General features: G+C 48.2%; 1 non-coding gene across 1 annotated transcript; it reads right to left on the reverse strand.

Annotated features, from left to right (window-relative positions):
• Positions 1–2,306: 2,306 nt before the first annotated feature.
• On the reverse strand, positions 2,307–2,425 carry LOC134543861 (5S ribosomal RNA). The gene has a single exon (XR_010077310.1). It is a non-coding gene; the product is annotated as a 5S ribosomal RNA (ribosomal RNA).
• Between the last annotated feature and the right edge of the window lie 7,395 nt (positions 2,426–9,820).

Here is a 9,820-nt window from a genome sequence, read left to right on the forward strand (position 1 = left end):
TTATTCACGTATTTTTGAGGATGAGGGGAGGGGGTGTTTTTGTCCGATGGTCGTTTATCTTTAAAGAAATTTCCGTTGGACCTGTGCGTTCTTGCTCTGCCAATTCTCGAAAAATGAAATATTTTAAGTCGTCTTTTATGTGCTAACTTCATTATATTTGGCTGCATTCGTATTTTTATTAGTTTTGAAACATTCATGTCACGGAAAATAATCATAAACCAGGACAAAAACGTTTTGACTAAATGTTCTAGGTTGGTTGTAAAACATTTTCTTATTTTATTTCACATCGGAAACATCTGTTAAGTTGTAAGCTTTGTAATGAATGCGACAGTCACTTGTTCGCTGAAGTGTTTGTTTAAGAAATTAGTATTGTAAATTTGTTTATGGTCTTGTTAAATGAAATTTTAAGTGAAATCATTTGGGAAAACAGAGGCTACAGGAATTTTCAACACAACTTGATGACCGACGTTGTGACTAGTGTGGGAGTGTGTGCTCGTGTAAATATCAATTTTTCTTACTCCTCGTGCCGGTCAACAGGAAAACAGCGAGTGTGTTATCTCATCGCGGGCGTGTGATTGCGTGTGGTAAATTGTGCTAGGTTAATTACCGCAAAACTCCACTGTGTGCAAATATGTAGTGTGTCGCTGTATGCAAATATTTGGTATGTCTTTTTTTTTTTTTTTTTTTTTTTCAGGCAATACACACTTTGAATTTTACACAATTTCGATGCTGCAACCTAAGTGTATACATGCGAATAGGATTGCTTAAATGAAAAAGTAAAGTAGGAGGTAAGTGCAAATGTTTCCAGGAGGTTATGCACACACAATCTATTTTATGAATTAATAGTTATTATCTAAGAAAATGATAGAAGATTATAAATAATGTGTGCAGAATAATACAGAATTTGCATGTTACACAAAAAAAAAATATATATATATTCCAAATATTGTTAGCAAAATGCACCTAGATTAGTGAGCTGGATTTTTTTTTTTTTTTTTGTATTTTTGTTCTGTTGATCCCACGTGGAGTCAAGGCTCCGGGATATAGAACATGTATGTGCAGACAATTAATATTTACATGATGCAAGTTACCAAGAAAAAAAATTTCAAAAAAAAAAAATACATAACATGTTACACAATTTAACTTTATGCAAAACATGAAGCAGCTGTTATCACAAGTCCATTCAACAAATTAACAGTTCAATTTCTCTATTATCAATCAAATTAAAGAATAGCTTCAGAGGGTAGGTAGGATATTCTAGAAGAATTTTTTTTACTGTTTTTTTTTTTAATACTGGTAAATTGTTTTAGTTATTTTCTGTGATATTAAGTTGTAAAGTTTTACTCCCAAGTAATTTAGTCCATTTTCAAATCGCCTAGTGTTATGTTCAACTATCCTCAATTTACTAGCATTTCTGGTGTTATACCTATGTGCGAATATCTAAAAAAAAAAAAAAAAAAAATAATAATAATTTTTTTTTCTTCTTTTTCTTAAGAATGAATAAAAAGTTTCTAGAACGTATTCATTTATGGCAGTCAGGACTTTAAGTTTTTTGAATTTTGGTCTGCAGTTAGATGATTTTTTATCTTTTGTTATTATTCTAATAGCTCCTTTTTTTTTTTTTTTTTCCCCCAATGTTATATGGCAGAAAGAGTAGAGCTATGGCTACTGTGACATCATGCATTGATGGGAAGGTTATTGTTGGATAACAAAAATTTAGATGATATAATTTTTATTTTTTTCCATACACAACACATTGCAGGTACAATTTTACAGGTTACAGCTGTACCACCTCTAGTATTGCTGCCGACCATCCAACAAATGAGCACACTAAACAGGCATTGATGACATTGTTATCAACGTCTTTTTGAATCTCTCATTATTATACATAACTGCCCACTGAAACAGAGAAACTTCAAAATAGGTGTGTGTGTGTGTGTTTATATATATATATATATATATATATATATATATATACATATATACATATATACATACATACATACATACATACATACATACATACATACATATACACTTATATATTTATTTTTTCACTTTGAATTTTGTATGAGGTATACACATGCAAAGATTCACAGCTACTGGGTGGGTGAGTGAGTGAGTGAGTGAGTGAGTGAGTGATTGATTGATTGATTGATTGATTGATTGATTGATTGATTGATTGAGAGAGAGTGAGTGTGTGTGTTAGGGGGGGGGGGGGGAAATGTGGTGATTGTGGGGGAAAAAAAAATTTAAAATTGAAATTTTTAAAAAAAAATTTTTTTCTGTAGGGTGCAAAATAGTAGTGCCAACGGCACGTGGTGTTCCCAAGCGGTCACCCATCTAAGTACTAACCACGCTCGACGATGCTTAATTTCGGTGATCGGACGAGAACCGGTGTGTTCATCGTGATATGGCCGTTGGCAATGATATAGATGTTTTTTTTTTTGCAGTTTGTATTTGCCACTCGAAATAGCTATACCAGGTGTGATTGTTACAAACAACAGGAGAAATCGTGTAATGAACACTCTTTTACTTCCCCCCCCCCCCCCTCCCCACACACAACACCCACCACCCTCACCATCCCAACCACCAAAGCCCTCTTCAAAATACACTCTCACACACACACACAAACCCACACTCTATAACTGATGAACATTACCATAACTTCTTAAAGCCATTAGATAATATTTAACTCAAGAAAGGTATTGTGATATGTTTAAAGAAAGAAAGGTGAAACCTTTAACTTTACCAGCAGGTATTAGTATCACTGAGGTATCTTCTAGGTTGTAGCAGCAATAGTAGTAATAATAATAAAATTAAATAAGGTAATAAAAAAGAAAAGTTATACATGTGATCAAATCATGAATGTATAAAACTGGAATGAATTTAAATTTTTTTTATTTTTCTTCATAGGCTGTTTTGAAATTGATGAGTAAGTGCCTCTTCTTTTAAATTTTTTAATGCTGAACACTGTTACATAAGAGATGAATGTTTAGAAAATTTAAAAAAAAAAAAGCTAGCCCAGCCCCCTCCCCCCCTCACACAAAATCCAAACAAAAAAAAACACCCTCCTTCAAAACATCACATAATCATCCAGCCAGCAGTGCAGACGAGAAATTTGCACTCGGGGCCGCCATTTTGACGATAAATTCTTGCATGGCACACCAAAGGTAGGAAAGAATTTAAAAAAATAAAAATAATGGGCGAGCACCCTCGCGTCTGCCTGTAGAAAATGAAGTTAAAAGTAACATAACCTAAAGACAGGCACACACTAGGGTGCTCCCAGGCGGTTGAGAAATTTTTTCCCGCCAAAAGACTTATATATATTATTTATTTTACTGTTTTTGGCAGGGGGCTATGTCGGTCTGTGTGCAAAGTAGTTCCTACTCCCGCCGCCAGGAGCGCGCGCGGTGGGTAGCGATGTTGTTTTTTCTGCTTTCATTTGTTTATTATTTAGAGGGTTAATGCTATGTAAATGTACGCAAGTTTGGTTATGTGTCGGTAGTTGTGCGAGATTTAATTTCCGAAACGAAATTTGACTTTCATCGGCCTGCATTTCTCACTTATTCGGAAAATACATGTGTGTTTATGTATGTATAATAATCGAGTGATTTTGTAATAATTTGGAAGTTTTGTTTGCGTGTGCGATGTGGGGAAGAAAAGGTGTGCACACGAGTCCTAGGGCTATATTTTTTTTTATTGCGAAATATTTACTTCATGTGGTGAAAAATTTTAAATTATTTGTGATGCAAGTGAAATTTTTTTTTTTTTTTCAGTTGGGTGATGTGTTTGTCCTCGTTTGTGTGCAAGGAAGCAAACATGCTGAAGGTAAGGGGCCATAAATGACACTTTAAAATATTAGTTTACCATTAATTTTGGTTAAATATTAAATTGCCATATAAGTAAAATCATGTCAACTGTTGTATTCCACCCAGTATAAGCTGTTAGTAATGGGTACTTAATATAAATAGAATAAATGTAAGCATTTTCGTCTGCATGAAAATTCACTTTTTTTTTGGATCCATTTGTACTGTGGGTAGTTAAATAGTACATTATGTTGTTTTTACTTCGAAGTACAAAACATCTTGTGCATGATTGCAAATTCAAACGCAGTTAAGCATAATATGAATTCGAATTATGTGTGTGTGTGTGTGTATATATATATTTTTTTTTCAGTTTTTTTTTTTTTTTTTTTTTTTTTTTTTTTTTTTTTTTTTTTTTTTTTTACTGTGTCCAGTTTTAGCACAAATGGAATTATTTTCAAAGTGAATCGATGCAACTGGTCTTTGCCATTAATATTGATATATGATCTAACTAAATTAAATAGAAAGGATTTTTTTATTTATTTTTTTATATATATAAATATATTTGTAGCAATGTACTAATGACCACAGAAGTAAGCAAAAAAAAAAAAATATATATATATCTCAGCCAGTAAACCATGCGTCTTAAAGACTTTTTTTAATGAAAATATTTCTGCCTTGGTTAAGCTTACATTTACTATCATAGGGATTGAGGGAATTGTAGAACAGCAGCAGAAGCATTTCCTTTCATGATCATGTTCTTGGTCCTGAAAAGGACCGTTTATGTAAGCATGTGCACACCAGACCTGCTCACTTGGAGCTGGTGTATTTGGTGACAGCCTTGGTGCCCTCGCTGACAGCGTGCTTGGCCAGCTCCCCGGGCAGCAGCAGTCTCACGGCCGTCTGTATCTCGCGGCTGGTGATGGTGGAGCGCTTGTTGTAGTGGGCGAGGCGGCTGGCCTCTGCCGCGATGCGCTCGAAAATGTCGTTCACGAAACTGTTCATGATGCTCATGGCCTTAGATGATATGCCAGTGTCCGGATGAACTTGCTTCAACACTTTGTAGATGTAGATTGCGTAGCTTTCCTTCCTCTTGCGCTTCTTTTTCTTGTCGCCCTTCGAGATGTTTTTCTGGGCCTTGCCCGCCTTTTTGGCTGCCTTACCGCTCGTCTTGGGGGGCATCGTAGGTCTGAGCTGTGCCGCTGTCGCTAGATGAGTGAGACGGGAACTGAATTTTTTTCGTGAAAAGTTTTCTTGGCTTCTTGTTGCGCGACCAATCGGAGCGCTCCGCGGCTCGTGATTGGTCGCGCTCCGCGGAGGGACGTGTAACAAAAGTAATTTCCAGCGGCCGGGGCGCCACTTTCTCGTAGGTTGCGGACCAGTGTACAGCTTCTTCCTGGTAGCTTGTGTTTTGGTTCGATTTCTTGTGTTCAGTGGTGATTTGTGCATCGAAGTGCTATATTTCGACATCTACGTACCTTCAGGCATCAGCACAGGTGTTTGTGCGTCGGGGCTCTGCCTAGTTACATTTTAAACTGTGTTTCTTACTTCGTGTTACTATGTAAACATTCTGCTTCGTCGGTGATGGATCGATTGTGAGTGTGGGAGTATCGATTCTGTCGCTTTGTGCTTACCTGCAACCAAGATGGCCGACAAAGACACTTTATCATTTCCATTGGGGCAACCTCCACTTTCGCCTCTTCCACCTCGCTCCCAGGGTGCGAATAAATTTTGGGCGACTCCTGGTCGGCGTTCTGCTCATGCGGTTTCGTCCTCTTCCGATTCTGATGACGCTTCGCCTCCTGGTAGCCCTGTTGAGAGGAAGCCTGCCAAAATATCGAAGGATGCGGCAAAGGCTATTGTATCTCGCCACTGGTTTGCCTCTCAGCGCCCGAACGATGATGGTGGTAGCACGCCTTCTTCACGCGCCATTGCCCGGGCCGATCTACACAAGTCCCGGCGCACCCAGCTGGACTCCACTTTGGCGCTGAAGCGCCGTGCTGGCTCTTCAGTTGATGCCACAATTGACGCCGTGGCCCGGGGCTGCGCTCCTGCTGCTTCCACTTCGCGGGTGCCATCCTGGCCGGACGATTTGCACCGCATCGACTCTGACGGCCCTGGTGTGAGCCCGCGGCGTCGGGGCTCGCTCCCCGATGTCCATTTGCTCCACCAGGTTGAGGAGACCTGGCGCAGCCTCGCCGCCGGTGCGCCCCTGCCTGGCTCTACTGCCGGTGGGCCCATCTCCAGTTGCCCGGGGCCGTCCACTGATGGCGTCGGTGCTGCCATGGCGTCGGCGCAGGCGGCTTCGGGCTCCCTGTCCCGGGGACCGCGCCGGTCTGCTGTGGCGGACCCTGGCGTGCCTGGCCTGGCCGTCGGTGTCCCTCGTGGCTGTCCCGGGGCTGCCTCTGACACTGCGTCTGTGCCGGGTGTCCTGGCGGCGGCCGACCGTGTTGTCCCGCCGGCCCAGCCTGGTCTTCCTTCGTCGCCTGCGCCTGCTGTGGCCCCTCGCCCGCCCGGGCTGTCACCGGATAGTGGTACTGCGCCACGGCGCATTCCGCCAATTGTTGTCAATACCAAACTGAATGTTGACGCCATTCGCGGGAACCGGTCGCTGCGGCAGAAGCTGCAGGGGAACTTCACCGTGGACTATCTTCGGGGCTATCCACGCTATCACCCCACAAGCCTGCACGACCGGGAGGCCCTGCTGACGTATTTCCGGGACCATGGCATCCCTTGCCACACGTTTCCATTGGGTCGGAAGACTTCACCCCGGATTGTCCTGGCGGGTCTCCCCTCCGAGACTTCCCAGGACTCGGTCCTGGAGGAACTGCGTGCCGTTGGGGTGCACCCCGAGTCGCTCCGGCCCCTCACTTCGGAGCGCGAGCTCCACCGGGGCTTCATCAGATTTCTCGTGGTCCTCACAGATGCCGCGCAGGTCGCCAAGGCCCGAGCAGTCCGGCACCTAGCTGGTCTCACCGTCCAATGGGAGGAGTTCCGGGGCACGGCGCGGCCTCTTCAATGCCACCAATGCCAGAGGTGGGGTCACCACGCGGCGGACTGTGGAAATCCCTTCCGCTGTCTCCGCTGCACCCAGCACCACGTCCGCGGGTCCTGCCCGAAGCTACCCGACGAGCCTCCGCAGTGCGTGAACTGCTCGGGGCCACATCCGGCGAATGCTCGTACCTGCCCCACTTACGTGCAGTTCATCGAGGGGCAGCTGCGTCGCCAGGGACCAAAGCCTCGTCCGCCGGGCCAGGACGCCTCTGCGGCGCCTCCTCGGCAGCCCCGTGCTCCGCTTCAGTTCCAGCGCCGGCCGCACGAGGACATGTTCCCGCCGCTCCCTTCGTTCTCTCTTCCGTCATGCCCCTCTGCCGTTTCCTACGCTGGGCTAGTGGCTGGCCAACCTGCGGCTCGTTCCCCGTGCCCACCTTTGGCCCCGGTCCCCCCTGCGCCCCAGCTACCCTCTCTCTTTTGTTCCGTGCCTGGTCCACCTCCAGTTGACTCTTCTTCTGTCTTGTTGCGCGCCCCTCCTCCTGCTCCCACCACTGCTGCAGGTGTTTCGCCTTCCCTCGCTCCTCCCGGCCTGGTGCAGCCGGCGTGTCCCCCGGTGTCGCGAGCGCCTTTGGACTCGAGGGCTGAGGAGGGCTCGCGGGCTGTGCAGCTGCCCGCTGCTTCCTCCCTCGCTGCAGCTCCTGCTCCGGCTCCTGCCCCCCTGCCAGTCCCTTCGGACTGCCCCCCCGCGCCTGTCCCCCCTTCTGATTCCTCTCTGCCGCCTTCCGTGCGCCCTCCGCCCGTGTTCCCGGCTTCCGCTCCCTTTCCTGTGTTTTTTGAGACTTTCAATTGGCTCGCCCGGCTGAATCTCCTCCCGTGGCTGCCGTTCTTTGCCGATGCCATCTTCCGCATCTCTCAGGCTCCTACCCCTCTTCTCCAGGCCGACATTTATTTCCAGTCCATTTTCCACTTCCTCCGGACTGTGCTCCCAGCAGCTTAAGTTTGTCCTCTGGAATGCCCGGGGCATTCGAGCGAAGCTGGGGGACTTCCGGCACTTCCTGTCCACTGAACGGCCTGCCCTTGTCCTCCTCTCTGAGACATGGCTCAAACCCGATCTCCCCTTCTCCGTGCCTGGGTACGTCATCTATCGCTGGGACCGGGACACTCGTGGGGGTGGTGTTGCTCTCCTCATCCTGTCTACCATCCCGCACCATCAGCGCGCGCTGCCCCCCCTCCGCAATGCCGAGGCGGTGGCGGTGCGTCTCCATCTGGCTCCTCATCCTCTCACTGTGTGCTCCGTCTATCTCCCTGAACATGGTCCCTTCCCGGCAGACGACTTGCGTGCTCTCTTCCATCTGGACGCGCGCGTGGTCGTGGGCGGGGATTTCAATTGCCGGCATCGCGCTTGGGGCTGTGTGTCCACGAGCAATCGGGGCACTCAGCTTCAGCACCTCGTTCAGGGTTCCCCCCGTCTCGCCATTCACGCTCCCCCCTCATTCACTTTCATTCCATGTCACGTCCGGCAGCGGCCGAGTGTCCTCGACCTCCTCCTTTCTGTTGGACAGGTGGCTGTGTCGGGGCTCGAGGCCCGGGCCGAGCTCACGTCAGATCACACCCCTGTCGTTGGTTTCGTTCGTACCGATTCTCTCCCCCTCCATGGACCCCGCCCGTGGTTCGACTTCAGTCGTGCAGATTGGGGTGCCTACCGGTCTCATCTGGATAGGCACCTCGATCTGCACTTCCATGTCGCTTCCCCGCAGCAGCTCGATGAGCGCGTGCACGTTTTCAGTGATGCTGTGCTCGCGGCTGCTGGCGCCACCATTCCTCTCCGCTCCACTGTCATTCGTGGCACTCCCTTTCCTCCCTACCTTCGACACTTCATCGCGGCCCGCGACGCCGCGCGGCGGCGGTGGCAGTCGTCCCGCGCCGTTGCTCGTTGGCTCGACTATGTGCACCTGCGGGCGCGGTGCCGGGCGCTCACTGAGGAGTGGCTCGCGGCGGAGCGGGTCCGTAAAGTGTCTTCCCTCTCCTTCCAGTCGGGGTCCATATTCCGGTACGCGCGGAACCTTCGTGCCACGCCGTCCATCATCCCGCCCCTGGGTGGGGGGCCGCAGGGCCTTTGCGAGTCCCCTGCCCAGAAGGCGGAGCTGCTGGCGGATTCATTTCACTCGTCATTCACCCCTCGTATTCCCCCTGGGGTGGTTTCCCTCCTTCCCACTCATTACACCCCGCCTCCTCCGCCCGCACCCGGTGACATCCGTCTGTCTACCCCGGGGGAAATTCATTCCATTATCACGCACCTTCGTGTCACAACTGCTCCTGGGCCAGATGCCATTCATCCACGGCTCGTCTTCTCCCTGTCTCGGAAGGCGACCGTGTACCTCACCAAGCTTGTCAACGGTATTCTCCTCACGGGTCATTTCCCCACTGCGTGGCGGGCTGCGATCGTCGTCCCCATTCCGAAGCCGCGTGCCAATGCTCATCTTCCTTCGGGCTACCGGCCCATCAGTCTCCTGTCTGTCCTTTCAAAAGTGGCCGAGAGAGTCCTCCTCCGCCGGCTGGAGCATCATCTCACCCCTCTCGGTCCCCTTCCATCATTTCAATTCGGGTTTCGGCGCGGGCTGTCGGCTCAGCACGCCGTGGCGCGCGTCGTGGACCAGATCACCGCCGGTTTCACCTCTTTTCAACACTCTGGTATCATCCTCCTCGATCTTTCGAAGGCCTTCGATACTGTCAACCATCACGCGCTCCTCATCAAGTTGGCATATCAGGGCTTCCCTCCTGCCCTCATTCACATTATTTACAACTTTCTTTCACATCGTTCATTTTGTGTCCGTGTCTCTCATGTCGTTTCGCAGTCCCGCGTCATCCCTGCTGGCGTCCCTCAGGGTGCCATCCTGTCCCCCCTCTTGTTCTCCCTCTTCACTTCTGACATCCCTACTCCTCCGCATTGTTCTCTCACCTTGTACGCTGATGACACCGCCATTGTCACATCATCTCGTCACGTCGCGGACGTTCCCGTC

This window comes from Bacillus rossius, unplaced genomic scaffold, assembly GCF_032445375.1.
Source record: "Bacillus rossius redtenbacheri isolate Brsri unplaced genomic scaffold, Brsri_v3 Brsri_v3_scf22, whole genome shotgun sequence".
Taxonomy (NCBI): Eukaryota; Metazoa; Arthropoda; class Insecta; order Phasmatodea; family Bacillidae; genus Bacillus; species Bacillus rossius.